Source organism: Mercenaria mercenaria, chromosome 17, assembly GCF_021730395.1.
Source record: "Mercenaria mercenaria strain notata chromosome 17, MADL_Memer_1, whole genome shotgun sequence".
Lineage (NCBI taxonomy): Eukaryota > Metazoa > Mollusca > Bivalvia > Venerida > Veneridae > Mercenaria > Mercenaria mercenaria.
In genome coordinates, this window is record NC_069377.1 from 49,292,256 (window position 1) to 49,312,827 (window position 20,572).

At 36.3% G+C, this 20,572-nt stretch overlaps 1 protein-coding gene across 1 annotated transcript in view; it reads right to left on the reverse strand.

Moving 5' to 3' along the window:
• Positions 1 to 16,100, reverse strand: part of LOC123536284 (protein P200-like) — a 132,448-nt gene extending 116,348 nt beyond the window's left edge. Inside the window, exon 1 of the mRNA XM_053528114.1 lies at positions 16,003 to 16,100. The gene's annotated coding sequence lies outside the window, so the exon portion shown is untranslated. The remainder of the gene's footprint in view (positions 1 to 16,002) is intronic.
• Positions 16,101 to 20,572: the final 4,472 nt, after the last annotated feature.

Here is a 20,572-nt window from a genome sequence, read left to right on the forward strand (position 1 = left end):
AAAAAGGCAATTTCTGGTCCTTTCAGGGGCCCTAACTCTGGAACCCATTGTTGAATATGGCTGGTTCAAGACAGGAACCGAAATCTTATGGTAAAACAACTTGTGTGCAAGTTTGGTTAAAATCCAATCTTAAATGAAACTGCTATTGTGCAGACAACACCAAAATAGCCAATTTCTGGTCCTTTCAGGGACCCTTACTCTAGAACCTATGGTGGAATATGGCTGGTTCAAGGAAGGAACCAAGATCTTATAGTGATACAAGTTGTGTGCAAGTTTGGTTAAAATCAAATCATAAATGAAACCACTATCGTGCAGACAAGAAATTGTTGACACACGTACAAAGGACATGAAGTGGTCACAAAAGCTCACCTTGAGTTGAATTTTAAGTCACACCTTCCAAGATTTATTACAGGAGCATTAAATGACAGATGCACCAACACTGTGACTCCTGTATACCCACTCTTAAACTTTGTTTATGGAGATATACAAAATATGAGCAAAATATACTGTAGATTCTGTGTGAATGAAATCAACCGATAATAAAACTAGAATTGCGTCTATTGAACACGGACGCCCCAACATAATGTGCCATCCTCTAAATAGCTGCTAAGGAATGTTTTTAGTACAGACCATAATAAAGGGACAGGGTTGCATGAAAACTTGGGTTGGATGGGGCCTCACAAATACCGTAATCACTCTAGGCATATGAATGTAACTTTCAAATATTCACCAATAAGGAGGAAGTTCAAAGGTATTATCACTATCAAACTTACAGTAACTGTTGGTGCCAATAAAACAAAATATAAACTCTTTTTTTTGATAGTAGATCAGGAAAATATGTCTTAAACACCAGTTATATATAAAATGTCTGTAATATATGATCTGAGTGAAAGTGGTGTTAAACAGATGCATGTATAAATAATAAAGCTGTTCCTGCAGATTATGATTCTCATAAAAGGCAGCTGAGAGACCAATAAAATTGCAAGCCATAAAAAAAGAACTGTTACAACTTTTAAATACAGTTGTTTCCTCATTTTGTTTCAAACACATCTCTGAACAGACCTTTTTACAACTTTTTCTGACAGAAAATAGCTTTTAATTTGCTTTATTTTTTTCTAAAAGCAGCTGTAAAGAGATATAATGTTTGATCCACCAAAGCCCTGAGGATTTCTTCAGCTTTCAGATGTAAGTAATCCCGTCTCTATTAGGGTTGGCAGAGTTTAGCCTTTTGGGATGAATTGTAAATCTTATGGCCAAAAATGTAATTTTTCTGCCAGTAAAATCACTTTTTAAGATGTCCTGACAGTATTATAACAATTCATCAAAAAATCAAACAAGAGCACCAACTTGTGGGTGCAGACGCTCATCTGATTTTTTTGTCTCTGTATAATAGAGATATTGTCCTACCCGATATTTTGTAAGTCCAAAAGGGGCCATAATTCTTGCAAAAAGCAGGTTGGAGTTATGTTTCTTGCTGTACAGAGTCAGCTTTTGATGGTGAACAAGTGTTGCAAGTTTTAAAGCAATATATATAGCTTTGACCGTTAAGGAGAAAAGTTGACCTAAATGCAAAACTTAAACAAGAAATCTGATAGTTTCTAAGTCCAAAAGGGGCCAAAATTCTTGCAAAAAGCAGGATGGAGTTATGTTTCTTGCTATACAGAGTCAGCTATTGATGGTGAACAAGTGTTGCAAGTTTTAAAGCAATAGCTTTGATAGTTTATTAGAAAAGCTGACCTAAACACAAAACTTAAGCAGGCAACGCCAATGCCAATGCCGATTAAGTGATGACAATAACTCATTTTTTTCCAAAAAATCAGATTAGCTAAAAACTTTTGTCAAATCCCAGTAAAACCCTTGTATAATGTATTTTGTTCAATAGCTCAAACAACAGATAACTCGGAACAAATTTTGTTGGTCCCGCCAAGTTTGAGCGAATGAAGTTTGACAGTATAAATTTACAGGCACTAAACAGCGAAAAAAGTGGTAGTCACATATTGGTGGTGCTGATTTTGCTCTGTCAAGCATTTATACTTATCTTCATTGCATTGTTTTGTTGAAATCACAAGAAAGGTCTTTGTTTGACATCTAGGCATGAAGTAATTTGCAATGGAAACTCAGGTCATATACCACCACAACAATTTGGAGTCTCATTTTTGAGCTGATTTTACAGTGTGTTTGTTTGACTGATTTTTTTCTTGTATCTCTTCTTCTAATTTTTTCTTATTAAGCACTGACAACGTTAATGTAATGTTACAGACATTTATAAAGGGTTATCTGGGGTATGCTGCAGCAATGGAAAATTTCTCAGTTTTATAAAGCATAACAGTCAGCAATTTAGTATGCTTTTGCCCTCCTGAATAGTACTGAGAAGTCAAGCAAAATTCTTGTTACAATAAAGATGGATCAAACAGTAGATTGCTGATCATTGCTCTCAGATCTTTTTCACATTGGTAAATGAGCCGTGAATAATTCAAATGAGCCGCACCATGAGAAAACCAACATACTGCCTTTGCGACCAGCATGCTGTTCGCTTATAAAGCCTATAGCAATTAGAGAAACCGTTAGCGAACAGCATAGATCCTGACCAGACTGCCCGGATGCGCAGGCTTGTCTGGATCCATGCTGATCGCAAACACACTATGTTGGTTTTCTCATGACGCGGCTCAAGTTTGGATTTCCTATAGCTTTCTGGGCAATCAAAATAAGGTAGACAGACAATGTTACAATTTAACATCTTCACCTCTTGTTTGATAGATAATTAACTCCCTCACACGTTCTTTTGGCAACTATTATTGTTGGTTTTCTTTTCTTCACTAATTAAATTTTGCAATGGTGAAGGGGTAGAATGACTCCTGGCCTGGAGGTCATAAGTTTGAATCCAGGCGAAAGTGTAATTTTGACTGTGCTCTCCTCAGTCCCTTACTGAGGCACGAGTCATTGTGCTTACGGTAGCTGTAAAAATCATTTCTGTGAAAACGATGTATAATAAAGTTTAAACATTTAATAAATTCACAGTTCTTCCATTTTGGCACAATACTGTGACATCATGTAACTATTTTTTTTTTGGTTTCACAGTTATGGCAGTCTATGGAATTAACTCCCACAGAACATTCTGAAACTAAACAAAAAAGTACCACTTTTGAAACCACAAAATCTAACTGATTTCACACTACTTCAATTTAACCATTTCCTCCTTAACTGATACTTTTTCCTTAGTTTTTAATTTTTCCCATGCAAACTTTTATACAGTGAAGAGGTTTTCCATATTTTAGTTACAGTACAATACTATCCTTTCCTAACAGTCATCTTTAAAGGTGGGAATCAAGTTGGTCTTATGTGACAGGCTTACGCTTAATAAAGGGGACAGTTAGTGGAGGTTGGACTGTATATCAACTTTACAGTGTCAAACAAAAACAACAACAGTTACAGACAGATTCTGTTTTCTGCTGAAGCAGACACCAATTAACAGTGCAGAAAGCAGTTATCTGGAGGAACTGTTGTTTAAGGAGGAATTGTTTTTTAACAAGCACAGCTGGAAGTTATCATTAGCACAGTTTGTATCAGCAGTTTCTGTCTTTCCTGAATAGCATACCAATCAGTCAACAAAGCAGTTTCTGTAATAAACTCCACCTTGATGATTATAATTCTAGATTATTAGGTCACCACATTATCTCCCTTTTCAAAACATACTATACTAACATAGATAAAGTCAGAATATAAATTATTTTTTTCCAAAAAAAAAAAAAAAAAAATGAAGATTATCTAGTTGGTAGCCAGACTACTTCAGCACAACAGCAGGACATTATCTAGGTTCCATACCAAGTAAAGCATAATCTAGCTTCCACGCCACAGTGGAGCATTATCTAGTTACAACACCACAGTGGAGCATTATCTAGTTAGAACAACACAGTGGAGGATTATCTAGTTACAACACCACAGTGGAGCATTATCCAGTTAGAACACCACAGTGGAGCATTATCTAGGTTCCATACCAAAGTGAAGCATAACCTAGCTTCCACGCCACAGTGGAGCATTATCTAGTTACAACACCACAGTGGAGCATTATTTAGTTAAAACATCACTGTGGAGCATTATCTAGTTAGAACACCACTGTGGAGCATTATCTAGGTTCCATACCAAAGTGAAGCATAATCTAGCTTCCACGCCACAGTGGAGCATTATCTAGTTAAAACACCACAGTGGAGCATTATCTAGTTACAACACCACAGTGGAGCATTATCTAGTTACAACATCACTGTGGAGCATTATCTAGTTAGAACACCACAGTGGAGCATTATCTAGGTTTCATACCAAAGTGAAGCATAATCTAGCTTCCACACCACAGTAGAGCATTATCTAGTTACAACATCACTGTGGAGCATTATCTAGTTAGAACACCACAGTGGAGCATTATCTAGTTACAACACCACAGTGGAGCATTATCTAGTTACAACATCACTGTGGAGCATTTATCTAAGTTAGAACACCACAGTGGAGCATTATCTAGGTTTCATACCAAAGTGAAGCATAATCTAGCTTCCACACAACAGTGGAGCATTATCTAGGTTCCATACCAAAGTGAAGCATAATCTAGCTTCCACGCCACAGAGGAGCAGTATCTAGTTACAACACCACAGTGGAGCATTATCTAGTTACAACACAACAGTGGAGCATTATCTAGTTACAACATCACTGTGGAGCATTATCTAGTTACAACACCACAGTGGAGCATTATCTAGTTACAACACAACAGTGGAGCATTATCTAGTTACAACACCACAGTGGAGCATTATCTAGTTACAACACAACAGTGGAGCATTATCTAGTTACAACATCACTGTGGAGCATTATCTAGTTACAACACCACAGTGGAGCATTATCTAGGTTCCATACCAAAGTGAAGCATAATCTAGCTTCCACACCACAGTAGAGCATTATCTAGTTAAAACACCACAGTGGAGCATTATCTAGTTACAACACAACAGTGGAGCATTATCTAGGTTTCATACCAAAGTGAAGCATAATCTAGCTTCCACGCCACAGTGGAGCAGTATCTAGTTTCAGCACCACAGTGGAGCATTATCTAGCTTTCATACCATAGTGAAGCATAATCTAGCTTCCACACCATAGTGCAATACATCTAACTTCAGCACCACAATGGAGATTTATCTTGCTTCAGCACCACTGTGGAACATTATCTAGCTTCTACACCACAGTGGAACATTATCTAGTTACAACATCACTGTGGAGCATTATCTAGTTACAACACCACAGTGGAGCATTATCTAGGTTCCACACCAAAGTGAAGCATAATCTAGCTTCCACACCACAGTGGAGCATTATCTAGTTAAAACACCACAGTGGAGCATTATCTAGTTACAACACCACAGTGGAGCATTATCTAGGTTTCATACCAAAGTGAAGCATAATCTAGCTTCCACGCCACAGTGGAGCAGTATCTAGTTTCAGCACCACAGTGGAGCATTATCTAGCTTTCATACCATAGTGAAGCATAATCTAGCTTCCACACCATAGTGCAATACATCTAGCTTCAGCACCACAATGGAGATTTATCTTGCTTCAGCACCACTGTGGAACATTATCTAGCTTCTACACCACAGTGGAACATTATCTAGCTTGAGCACCAGTGGAGCATTATCTAGCTTCTACATCACAGTGGAACATTATCTAGCTTGAGCACCAGTGGAACATTATCTAGCTTCTACATCACAGTGGAGCATTATCTAGCTTGAGCACCAGTGGAACATTATCTAGCTTCTACATCACAGTGGAAGATATCTAGCTTGAGCACCAGTGGAACATTATCTAGCTTCTACATCCCAGTGGAACATTATCTAGCTTGAGCACCAGTGGACCATTATCTAGCTTCTACATCACAGTGGAACATTATCTAGCTTCTACATCACAGTGGAACATTATCTAGCTAGAGCACCAGTGGAACACTATCTAGCTTCTATAACAGAAGAACATTATCTAGCTTGAGCACCAGTGAAGCATTATCTAGCTTCTACATCACAGTGGAACATTATCTAGCTTGAGCACCAGTGGAACATTATCTAGCTTCTAAATCGCAGTGGAACAGTATATAGCTTTAGCACCACTGTGAAACATTTTCTAGCTTTAGCACCAGTGGAGCATTATCTAGCTTCTACATCACAGTGGAACATTATCTAGCTTTAGCACCAGTGCAGCATTATCTTGCTTCTACATCACAGTGGAACATTATCTAGCTCGAGCACCAGTGCAGCATTATCTTGCTTCTACATCACAGTGGAACATTATCTAGCTTTAGCACCAGTGGAACATTATCTAGCTTCTACATCACAGTGGAACATTATATAGCTTGAGCACCAGTGGACCTTTATCTAGCTTCTACATCACAGTGGAACATTATCTAGCTTGAGCACCAAAGGAGCATTATCTAGCTTCTACATCACAGTGGAACATTATCTAGCTTGAGCACCAGTGGAACATTATCTAGCTTCTACATCACAGTGGAACATTATCTAGCTTCTACACTACAGTAAAGCATTATCTAGCTTTCATACCATAGTTAAGCATAATCTAGCTTCCACATCATAGTGCAATACATCTAGCTTCAGCACCACGATGGAGTTTTATCTTGATGCAGCACCACAGTGTTGCATTATCTTGCTTCAGCACCACAGTGGAACATTATCTAGCTTCTACACCACAGTGGAGGGAGCATTATCTAGCTTGAGTACCAGTGGAGCATTATCTAGGTTCAACATCACAGTGGAACATTATCTAGCTTTAGTACCACTGTGGAGCATTATCTAGCTTTAGTACCACAGTGGGGCATTATCTAGCTTGAGCACCAGTGGAGCATTATCTAGGTTCTACATCACAGTGGAACATTATCTAGCTTTAGCACCACTGTGGAACATTATCTAGCTTCTACACCACAGTGGAGCATTATCTAGCTTCTACACCACAGTGGAACATTATCTAGCTTCTACACCATAGTGGAACATTATCTAGCTCCACACCACAGTGGAACATTATCTAGCTTCTACACCATAGTGGAACATTATCTAGCTTCTACACCACAGTGGAACATTATCTAGCTTCTACACCATAGTGGAACATTATCAAGCTTGAGCACCAGTAGAGCATTATCTAGCTTCAGCAACACAGTGGAACATTATCTAGCTTCAGCAACACAGTGGAGCATTATCTAGCTTCTACACCATAGTGGAGCATTATCAAGCTTGAGCACCAGTAGAGCATTATCTAGCTTCAGCAACACAGTGGAGCATTATCTAGCTTCAGCAACACAGTGGAGCATTATCTAGCTTCTACACCACAGTGGAGCATTATCTAGCTTCTACACCATAGTGGAACATTATCTAGCTTCTACACCACAGTGGAACATTATCTAGCTTCTACACCATAGTGGAACATTATCTAGCTTGAGCACCAGTGGAGCATTATCTAGCTTCTACACCATAGTGGAGCATTATCAAGCTTGAGCACCAGTGGAGCATTATCTAGCTTTAGCAACACAGTGGAGTATTATCTAGCTTCAGTACCAAAGTGACGCATTATCTAGCTAAAGAGAAATAATCTAAAACATGCCAATTTTTGGACCAGCAGCTTCTATGAGATTAATTCACTCTAGAATAGGATTGGATTCAGTATAGCATCCATCAATCTGTCAGACGAAAATTCACCAGACATAGAGGCATCACAAACACAAACTGGCATGAACATATTGATTTCATCATACAGGTTTTATGGAAGTATTTGAAGTAAAAAAAAGTTCTAACAATAAATCTAATCCTGGATATAAAAGTTTTTTACACTGCAAACTATTTTAAAGAAATAAAAGTTACGTTTTAATGGCTGATTTAATTAGCATTTTTTTTCTCTATTTTTAGAAACAGTGACCTTGGACCCTGTTATAGGGCGCTCATCGTTACTGGTGATATTGATTTACTGAAAAGTCAATGATATGTCATTACCGATTTCTGGAATATCGACACAATCAAAAACTGAACAAGAGGGCCATGATGGCCCTATATCGCTCACCTGTTATCATTGCACTTGAGAACAAGAAGGTCCTCAGAAAAAATATCTAAGTCCAAAGGACAGGAACAACAAAGGGAAGAAATTTAACCAAAAAGAAAAAAAAATTCTTACAAGGTACAGATATGTCAAAATACACCTAAAAATTGGAGGTACCATCCATGTTGTAAAACAGAAAAGTGGTCTCGGTTTTTCCCTACGGCCATTTTAAACAAAAGCACCGCCTTGCGGGTGCTGACGCTCATTTTGATTTTTTTTGTGTAATAGAAATTTTTGTCCTACCATGATTTTCTAAGTCTAAAAGGGCCATCATTCTTGCAAAAAGCAGGATAGAGTTATGTTTCTTGATGTACAGTGTCCACTTATGATGGTGAAAAACTGTTGCAAGTTTTAAAGCAATAGCTTTAATGTTTATGAGAAAAGTTGACTTAAACATAATACTCAACCAAGAAAATGATTTTCTAAGTCCAAAAGGGGCAATAATTATTGCAAAAAGCAGGATGGAGTTTTGTTGCTTGCTGTACAGGGTCAGCTTATGATGGTGAACAAGTGTTGCAAGTTTCAAAGCAATAGCTTTGATAGTTTAAGAGAAAAAGTTGACCTAAACATAAAACTTAACCAAGAAATTTTGATATTTTCTAAGTCAAAAAGGGGGCCCTAAATCTTGCAAAAAGCAGGACGGAGTTATGTTTCTTGCTATCAGGGTCAACTTATGATGGTAAACAAGTGTTGCAAGTTTTAAAGCAATAGCTTTGATAGTTTAGGATAAAGCTGACCTTAAAAATAAAACTTAACCAAGAAAACTGATTTTCTAAGTCCAAAAGGGGCAATAAATCTTTCAAAAGCAAGATGGAGTTTGATTCTTGACGTACAGGGTCTCTTATGTTTGGGGAACAAGTATTCCAAGTTTCAAGCAATAGCTTGATAGTTTAGGAGAAAAATTTACCTAAACATAAACTTAACAAGAAATTGATTTTTTCTAAGTACAAAAGGGGGCCATAAATCTTGGGAAAAAGCAAGATGGGAGTTATGTTTCTTGCTATACAGGTCAGCTTATGATGGGGAACAATATTCCAAGTTTCAAAGCAATGCTTTTTTAGTTTTTGGAGAAAAGCTGACCTAAACATAAACTTAACCAGGCAACGCCGACGCCGACGCCGACAACCGCTCAAGTGAGACATAACTCTCATTTTTTTTCAAAAAAATCAGATGAGGGTAAAAAGGTACTAAAAATAAGCTATTTATAGTAACGTAAAAAGGAAGTAATTAAAAAAAAAATTTTTTGTAAGTGAACAAAAGAAGGATCTGGGCCAAATAAATCTGTTGACATAAAAAAAAATTTCGGATCAGTATCTTCATTAGTTACGGAGAATACCCATTCTATTTTGAAATAAAGGGAGTAATTTGACATAAAATCAGTCCATAGTTATCTACCCTGATTGGCTCAGTCCAACTAATGACAATAATGAAATTTCAAATAAGTCCTGTAAGTACTTACTGATATAAATCCATTTTGATTACAATCAGGGGAGGTAATCAGATATAAAATAACTCTGAAACCTACGATTGGATCTGATTTGTCATGGAATCCAAGATTTATTGTTGTTGAAGATATTTTGGAAGTTTGTATCAAATATAACCATAATGAAGTCTCTATATGGCTGCAAAAGCCAAAATAACCAATTTTGGACCTTTAAGGGGCCATAACTCTGGAACCCATGATAGAATCTGGCCAGTTCAAGAAAGGAACCATGATCTTGTGGTGATACAAGTTGTGTGCAAGTTTGATTAAAATCAAATCATAAAAGAAGCTGCTATTGTGCAGACAAGGTCAAAATAGCTCATTCTGGCCCTTTCAGGGGTCATAACTCGGGAACCCATAACGGAATCTGGCCAGTTCAAGAAATCAACCAAGATCTTGTGGTGATACAAGTTGTGTGCAAGTTTAATTAAATTCAAATCATAAATGAAGCTGCTATTGTGCAGACAAGGTCAAAATAGCTAATTTTGGCCCTTTCAGGGGCCATAACTCTAGAACCCATAACGGGATCTGGCCAATTCAAGAAAGGAACCAAGATCTTACGGTGATACAAGTTGTGTGCAAGTTTGGTAAAAATCAAACTATAAATAAAGCTGCTATTGTGCAGACAACGTCAAAATAGCTAATTTTGGCCCTTTCGGGGGCCATAACCCTGGAACCGATAATGGGATCTGGCCAGTTCAAGAAAGGAACCAAGATCTTATGGTGATACAAGTTGTGTGCAAGTTTGGTTAAAATAAAATCATAAATGAAACCTCTATCGTGCAGACAAGAAATTGTGGACGGACGACGGACGGACGACGGACGAAGGGCTATCACAAAAGCTCACCCTGTCACTACATGACAGGTGAGCTAAAAATGATGGAAGTATGCCACATTTAAATAAACATGTTCCTCTTAAATAATCAAAAGGGCCTGAATATCATTATAAAACATACTTAAAGGTGGTCAGTCTCATTTAATCAACACTTTATGACATTTTTCTCTTTTCTTATGTTCTGTTAGAGAGTAATTTAAGGAACAAAAAAAGATCCATTTTATACAGCAGCGATAAATCTCTATTAAAAATGTGTGTTTTGTCAGTATTTTTATAAAATTCTAACTGCGCCCCTATAAACTTTTTATTTCAACATATTTTCTAGTTACACATGATAGATACTAGTATATTTAAGCAACCTGAAGCAAAATTAAAGTTTTAAGTTTGTGTAGCTTCAGAATAAATTTATTTCCAGTAGCATGCCTGCCAAACAACATTTCCCAATATAACAAAAAGATAATCAATTTTGAAAAATCTCACTAAAAATCTTTAATCAAATTTTTTTTTCGATTGATAATTTATACTATGATACAAAATGGTGCAAAATCCCATCTATCTCACACCACATTTTTAGAGTAAAACAGTAACCAGTTTTTTGACATACCATGTAGGACTATAAAAGACTTTCAATTTGTTTGTTTTGGGTTTAGCATCATTTTTAACCTTTAGCATGCTAGATAAATTGTCGTCTGCTGGAAATGTCATCTCTGCTAAAATTGTAAAGTTCATTCAATTTGCTCCAAAATTGAAAGAAATATTGTCAGAGTAGCAAACAGCTTGGAACCTGATCAGACGCCGATTTAATCGGCATCTGATCTGGTTCCAAGCTGTTTGCAAAGGCTGTTAAATTCGCCTGCAGCAGGCTAAGGGTTAAACAATATTTCAGTTATTTTTTAACAGCAAGCAGTTAACCTAACCAATGTTCCTGGATTCTCCACCAGTTCTAACCTATTCTCCGCAAGTAACTGCCAACTTCTCCACATGAATCAGAGACTTCAGACACAATACCTTTTATTATATCATAATGAAGAACATTCACCTTGCCCAAGGATAGAACTAAAAGGTTTGATCCCCCTACTTAGATAAATCGATGAGTTATTCAAGACTGAAAAATTTCATATCACTGAGGAGGCATAAAATGCAAGTAAATTTAAAACTGCTCACACTACCTAACTTCAGTGTAATATGACAGTAGTAGGCATGCCTTGGCTATAACTGCATAAATATTTCTACTGTCAAGAATTGCAACAAAACAAAGTTTAGCATTACTAGTACTCAGAAGTATCTCAGAATAAGTCACAACAAAATATGTACAAAATCAAATTCAAAGGACCTTAACTACAACAAAGACTATTCAACCAATCAATCCTGGTAATACAACATTACACTTGGTCTTACTCTCTCTACTACGTTTGACTAAAATCCAACCAGTATTTTGCTTATTAATGTAAAGTTTAATGTCAAGTTATTAAGACAAATCCTGCGAATAACCTGTTGCTGTCATTTCAATTCCAACTGATTGGCTGAACCCCTTCTGGTGAGCACTATATCTGGAGTCAGAGTGACATTTCCATTAAAGATTTTGCCCTTGATAATAAGTTGATTATTTCTACAAACAGGCCTTGTATAGCTTGTCTCCTAAATGACCTAGATTTCATTAAAACATACATTTTCTCTATATTTCACCTACTTCAGGTAGAACATGATAACCAATTTTTCTATGGAGTGACAAAGGGCCTTAGTTTTTGAGTCAAGCTGACAAAATTTCGAACCTGACATAGACTTTATTAGGACAAACATTCTAATACGGTTTCATGAACAAGGTTTTGCTATGATGTGACCACGAGACCTAGTATTTGACTTCAGATTACCCAGTTTCTAACTAGAACTAAATTTCATAAAGACAAACATTTGACAGTTTCCTGAACATCAAACTTAGAAAATGTGGCTTCTGGAGTAATGAAACAATTAAAAAACCTAGTGACCGGGCAGGTTTTTTCACTCAGACATGAAGGGGCTTGCATGTGTTATTTGTAGGGAAAATAGCTCGGTATTTGGGCAAATGAGGTAGAAAAATCTTGATGTAAAGTCAAGTTTACAGAGAAACTGCAGGATATTTAAGTAATTTTATGACAGAAATATAAAATGGCCCTGCCAGATGACCCAGTTGTCAATGTTTACCTACCTTTCATTAAAACAAATACTCTGACCATGTTAATGATGTTTCATGAAGAGCAGGTATTATCATATACTGATGATGGCAGCCACAGAGCAATGGTAACAGCTCACAGTGAGCACTATGTGCTCATGTTAGCTCAAAACAAACAGTGTAACAATAAGGGTTACAGATCTACTGCAATTATTGTCAGTTAAGTCATGATTTTTACAGGAATCAAAGTCATTCTATATGAAAGAGACAAAATTTCTACTTTCCGCCATATAAATAAACCTGAAGCCAGACTGGTCTTTGAAGCCTGATCGGTCAATGTGACCTATCTGCTACACTAAGCTGATTGGGTATATTGCTTGACCTATATGCCTCTTTTTCATAATTCTGAGCCTTCTCATTGATTTAAAAGTAGTTTCCAGTTTCTAAATTCTATACATATTTTGGCTAACCATATGACAGTTGAAAAGGCGTAAACAGAAAATTGTAATATCCACACTAAAATAGAAATATACACATCGGAAATTTTTTTAACATAATTTGCTTTAATTTAATTTCAAATCACTGAGGTAATATGTTACGTTTTAAAAGGAAATAATAACCATTTACTGTAAAACATTTTGATGTACAGGCACATTTATATACCTTTTCTTACAAACTTTCGGAAATTCGTCGGTCCGACGCGGTCCGCTGTTTCTTAAACCGGATGTGGTGCAACTGACCGGCATTTATTGTACCCCGAGAACTGCAACATCTCACACAACACATCAAAATTGTGTCACTAACATTATGCCGGGGCAGAACCGAGAAAGAAATGTAAATTAACGCCCGACCATCATAGTGAAAAGAAAAAAAAAACTAAGAAACTAAGGACTAAAAATTGCAACTGGCTTGTACGATGGAGAAAAGCAATATATGCAGTGCACTGATATTTTACTCGGTCCGGCTTATTGTTTTTCAGTTCAGCAGATTTTTAGGTATTACTGGACCGAATGTCCGGCCATTTTTTCCAACTTTCCTGAGTCTGTTCTTTATTTTAAAAAATAACTTTTCCAGAAAATGTCTTAGTTTTAGAGAACTAGTACAAATGATCACAAGTCTCAGTTCAATGAGAGAACATCTGGCTGGTTCAGAGGGTGAGGGTCATCATGTGAAAGTTTTGGTTATTCAGTTACAACAGTTTTTAGAAATTTTCCTTTTGGGGATTTTTTAAATTTAATTGTTGGGAGTATCATAATGTAGCAAAAAATCTTTTGCAACTGATTATTGGCAAAAGCTGAAATATTAGTTAAGGGGCTCGGAATAACAAGGCAAGGGCATCTACACTTCAATCAATTGATCATCTCATTCTGTAAATCTGAAGATATAATTTCTTTCTGAAATAGAAATATTTATATAACTTTCCCAGAAATTTTGATGCTTTGTATACTTTAATTGATACCATTTTTTTTTAAATGTATATGAATAAACAGCTTTATTAATAGCCATGTTTTCCCCAAACAAGAGCTGTCCATAAGACAGCGTGCTCCACTATTTGGCAGTTTGACAGGAAAATGAATATATGTCTCAATAAGAGACCTCTACTTTAAAAGGAAGAAACACAAAGGGGCATAATTCTGTCAAGAACAAAAATTAGAGTTATTGGGATTTATCACATATGCAGATGATGATGGTTAAGATATATTTTGAGTTTCAAGTCATTATCTTATAATATAGTACCAAAGTTATGTCCAGAAAACGAAGTTTGTCAAAAAAAAAAATTAAGTATAAAAGGAGCATAATTTGGTCAAAAATAAAAATCAGAGTTATGGGGATTGTTACCACTCATGCAGATGATGATGATGCAGATACATTTCAAGTTTCAAGTCTTTATCTTATATTGTACTAAAGTTATATCCAGAAAGCAAAGATTGCCAAAAAACTTTTAAGTATGAAAGGGGCATAATTCTGTCAAAAATACAATAGAGTTATAATAAGAGTTATGGGGATTGTAACCACAAATGCAGATGATGATTATAAAGAAATATTGTTAATTTTAAGTCATTATCTTTTAAAGTACCAAAGATATGTCTATAAATGAAGGTTTCGAAAAAAATTAACATGAAAATAATTCCAAGTATAACAACTTTTTGACCTTGACTTTGGGTATAATGGGCCCAGCCCCTGCACATATTTTGTTTGTATGCTGGACAATGTATACGTGAACCTACACTAAGATACAAGCAACAGTAACAAAGATATGACAGAAAAACAAAGGTTGCCGAAAAACTTTAACCTTAAAAATGACCTAAGTATAACACCTTGGTGACCTTGACCTTGGGTATAATGGACCCAGCCCCTGCACATACTTTGTTTGTGTGCTGGGCAATGTTTATGTGAACCTACACTAAGATATAAGCAACAGTAACAAAGATATGACAGAAAAACAAAGGTTGCCGAAAAACTTTAACCTTAAAAATAACCTAAGTATAACACCTTGGTGACCTTGACCTCGGGTATAATGGGCCCAGCCCCTGCACATATTTTGTTTGTGTGCTGGACAGTGTTTATGTGAAGTTACAGTAAGATAAAAGCAATAGTATCAAAGATATGACAGAAAAACAAAGGTTGCCGAAAAACTTTAACCTTAAAAACCTAAGTATAACACCTTGGGGACCTTGACCTTATGCATAATGGGCCCAGCCCCTGCACATACTTTGTTTGTATGATTGACAATGTTTATGTGATCTTACAGTAAGATATAAGCAATAGTAACAAAGATATAACAGAAAAACAAAGGTTGCCGAAAAGTGTGACCTTGACCTTTGAGCTACGGACCTGGGTCTTGCGCGCGACACGTTGTCTTACTGTGGTACACATTCATGCCAAGTTATTTGAAAATCCATCCATCGATGACAAAGATATGGACCGGACACGAAAATTGCGGACAGACCGACAGACGGTTCAAAAACTATATGCCTCCCTTCGGGGGCATAAAAACAAAGGTTGCCGAAAAACTTTAACCAAGGAAGGTCACACCGACACCGATGCTGAGGCGAGTAGAATAGCCCCCCTTTTCTCTGAATAGTGGAGCTAAAAAGTATTCTGATACTGTGCCATTTCAGTAAAACTACAGTAAGCCATTCCCAGTCAGTAGTAAAGGACTGTTTGGACATCAGAAAGAAAAATATTAAGAGACTGGCTGAGCCTGTTTTCAAATTATCTGAATATTCTGTCACATCATTATAACTGACTCATTTCAGTAAGACTCAAAATATTTTGAAGTTTTCCAATAATTTATGCAAAACAGCAAAACAAAGAACATAGTGAAATAATTAAAGTAGTGGTTGTCAGTCATAAGTCTGCACACATTTAAGAAACGATAGTTATAACAAAGCTAAAGTGTACATTATTTTAATGAAATACCTCTTATATACTTGTTCTTTCAATCGCAAAAATAAAATAACACTCGCGGGAAATTTTGACAGCTTCGGTCCGGAAGTTTCCTCCCCTTTCTATGCAGTCTGGTTACCGAAGTAAAATATAAAATTGAACACGAAGTAAAATAAATCACAAAAAGGAATAACATGAATAACATTGCTGTTTTTTTTTTGGTCTTTGCTTTTGTTGGGTTTATTATAGTATATGGCGACTTTCCAGTTTAGATGGTGCTTAGTGGAACACAGCAGCCCCTCCGTGCGTTATTTCATCACGAGCGGGCACCTGGTTAAAACCACCGACCTTCCGTAAGCCAGCTGGATGGCTTACTCCCATTAAGAGTTAGGCTCGAACCTACATTCATAGGCGTAGGAGCGTGAAAGGCCATGGGACCGGGTCCTTCCAGTTTAGAGGATGGCGGCATCATATGCTTAGCCAGCCGCCAAACACACACTTTTGATCCAAAAAAAAAAAACTTATTTTTCTCAGAAATAACAGTAAATAATGGGGGAAAGCCCAATTTTAGAGAGCAAGTAGACGCACCGATTAGGAGTTGATGTGATTTCTACTGTCAACAAGGGATAAGAAAATGTGTATTTTTTTTTGATGGGTGGGGTTGGGGGGTCCAAAATATTCAGGGAAAATACGGGTCGGTTTAGCTGCCCTCTCCCCTTCCAAGAATCTGTGAAAATAGCCTTCAGAAACATAGAAAGCAACCATACAACATAATAGCAGACTCAATTTGAGTGAGTCTGTTCATGGGTGGTAATGAAATGTGCAACACTCCTCACGCACCCAAAATAACATTTTTTAAACCGCTACACTACAATGACTGCTGTTGTGATAGTAAGAAATGTGAAAGGTCCTATGGAAGCATAGAATGCAAGCTAGTAACATAATAGCTGACTCAGTTTGATCGAGTCTTTTCATGAGAGGTAATGAAATGTGCACACCCCTCACGTATCACAAGCACCATTTTAAGCGGAATGTTAAAGGGCACATAAAGTCTGAAAAACATGAAGAAAAAATAAGTGAAAAGGTCATAAGAATAATAGAGTTCAACATTATAACTACGATCATCATTATTTTGTTAATAGCGGTGAGTAAATGTCATGGGTCGTAAATATTATGTATAGTTCTTATCTCTAATAATAACATTTTTACATATTGAGACGTAATTACTTTGAAATTACGATTTAATGCCATTGATATTTAAAGTGTGGTATGTACATCTGAATATTTTAAATACGCTATGCTTTCTATGAATATTTATGAGTGTACATGTACATGTACATGTATTTAAATGCCTACTGAGGTTATGTCGATGTGACTTAAAATATATGTACTGGTTTCTTGTTGTTGTTTTTTTAAATAATTTACTCATTCTTTTTCTTGTTTATATGTCATGCCTTTTACTACCATTACCTGTTTAAGGATTCCACCTGGTGGGAAATTATTTTCATGTACACATTCCTGTCACTTCGGAACATCGCGAGATAAACTGATGGTAAGTGCAAAATTGGCAGATAACAACCCCCATTGCCTTTTTACCATTGACAATTACAGACGATCGAGTCCGCATTTAAGAGCAACAGAATTTATTGCTCGACAATGTTAAAAGATCAAGGTGCAGTCTTCTCAAACCGCAAGCCATAGCAATGTCGATGAAGAATTCATTTTCTGTAAGACATAAATTCAAAATCATCAAAAAAAGATAGAGGTTATATCTGACTGAAAACTACATCCCTGGTGAAACAAAAAGACGGTCGAATTAATCAGGAAACGAGAAAATATATGAGCTTACGAATGCAGTCAGTAAGTGAGTGAATATCACAGGGCAGTTAATGCAAGAACATGTACTTGTTACAAAGCATACGCACGAGGACAAAACGAACAAATAAAGGAACACAGTGAAGCACCGCCTTGGAACGGTCAGTGGCAAAAACACCACTGGGAAGCTTAAACCGGTTTATGGTGCGCACCGAACCTCACTCTGATCCCTACCATGTTCCAAAGACACGGGACAGTGTAAATAAAAGTAATCCCCGCCAGGTGAATCTCTAACACACGTAATAGAAACAAAAAGGCATGGCATATAAAACACACAAATGCTCCTGTATAAATATATAAAAACAAACCTTCAGAACCAAAAACGTATGTACTCAATGCCTTTGAAGAAGACAGAGCAACAAGAGAAACACCTTTGAGAAACACCCTTAAGAAACACCGACGAAACAGGCCAGAAGACATATATCAAAACAGTTCAGTCCTGGTGGGATTTAATAACTGCTTATCATAGAGTCCCCCCACTCTTCCGTCAGACGCAGTGAAAGAGGGAAGCATAGTGTCCAACTGTAATATTTATTTGAATTTTGTAAGCAAGTTTCCTGAAGAAATATAAAGCTATATTTCCTCACTACACTATATGTACAACGTGCCAATTATTGATTCCAGCCTTTTATAATTCTAACTGAAAAACAATCTGCCATTTTCTTTTTTAATCACTGATTAAATCCTATTGAAATGGATTACTGTATATACTTGTAAGTCATAGTTCTGTCTGATTGTTTGTTTTCCTCGCTAAAGTTACAACTTCCCATCCTTTCTTTTTTTTCCCTTCCTGTGCGTTACATTCCTGGACTCTCCATAATTAATCTGTTGTACAGCAACCTTGAAAAAAAAATGTTGAAAATCATAATGTTGATTAAACTATCAACATAAAATTGTTAACAATAACTATACAGATGCACATAAACCCTTGGACATAATAAATACCAGTAAAAATTTTAAAATTTGCCTTTGTCTGTATTTAACCGAGAAAAATATTTGTTAAAAATTGAAGAACGTAAAGGTTACGTTATTTACAGAATTAGAAATTCTATTTAAGATTCCACAACTCTATCAAAAATATTTTAAAACTTCTACTTTTTTTCACAAATAAGATTCTTTAGCTAGTTGATTTAAAATAGCTCAAAATATCATTATGGCTGCAGATAAGTATTGAGTTTATATAATAGTCCGAACTATGATTACGAATGGGTGCAGAAAAAAATTAAATACTACATGTTACACATACACGGCGGGTTTATCTGAAGAAGCTTATGATAAAAAAGTGACATGTAAAATATATAATTATAGATCACTTGATAGAATATCTTTTACTTCTAACGTTGGTTCAACGATGTATTCGCTGTGTCAGTCTTTTCCTGAAAATAAATATTGGACCAATGTTCTGACCTAAATTCAAGGTTGGCTGAACGTTGGCCCAACAGCTGTATTTACCATTGTTGGTCAAACAACGGCCCAACAACGATTATCCCGGTACGGTTTTCCGTCGTTGGCCCAATAACACGATGATGATGTAACAGCAAAAAAATATATTTCTGAATAGCAAATTTATTCTTGTACTTGTTTTGTGTAATACGCTATATGTCCTGTCGTGTTTGCATTACCTGAAGAAAGTCACCCACTGACCTATATTATCGATTTAATTTCCTCAATTGGTGACGTCACATCTTTATATGTCACTGTTGGCGTATTTCATTCGCCATCATGCAACAGTACACGATAAGAGTAAATGGGGAGCATCGATTTAATTTCCTCAATTGGTGACGTCGCATCTTTATATGTCACTGTTGGCGTATTTCATTCGCCATCATGCAACAGTAAACGGTAAGAGTAAATGGGGAGAACATCGTCTCGGGCTAATTCTAAGTGTATTAGCACATTATTAGTTGTATTTTCACAAGAATCTGGCATCAACTTATAACATTTGAAAGCAAAAGGTATTTGGGGACAGATCTATCTTTAAATATTCTCTTGTGCTTGTTCATCAATGAAAATACGGGATAAAACTAGTGCGTTAGACAAATCGACTGTGCTATATGCCGTATATGTTCATGCAAAAATTTAATAGCTGTTTTTATATAGGTTTTATGCTTAAAATGCTGATGAACGTTATAGTTCACGAGATAATGTATTGCCTACAGCAAATCAAACTTTTCTTTTGTGTTCCTTATACTCTTGAGCTTACAATTTATGTTCGGATGTGGATCACTAACTGTTCTCAGATATGGTTGAGTTGGACGTAATATCAGACTGAAATGAAAAGAAAGTGATAATTACATGATGAGTTGGACTAATCAAACAGTATGAAGTCGTGCTCGATTTGTCGACAGAAGGTTGTCCGCGGCGTTAATTCATAAAAGAACAGGCAAATGAAAATTATAAGATATTTTTTTTCATTTCTTATTTTAGATTTTTTTCAAACCTTCCAAGTTGTACCATTCCCCCACCTCACTTCTCCACCCAGTCATGCCCACCACTGACCATGCATCCTCTGCCACCCCCCTCCTCCCAACTTCACCCTTTTACCTTTTTTTTTTTCATTTTTAATTTTCAATCAATATTTATAATCAACATGTGAAATTTTGTTTCCTCTCCCGTTCCCCTGCACCCCCACCCCCTAAAAAATAAATATATACATATATCTATATATAGATATATATATTTCCATTCCTTTTTTTTTTTTTAAATGTTCAAACCTTCAACATGTTAG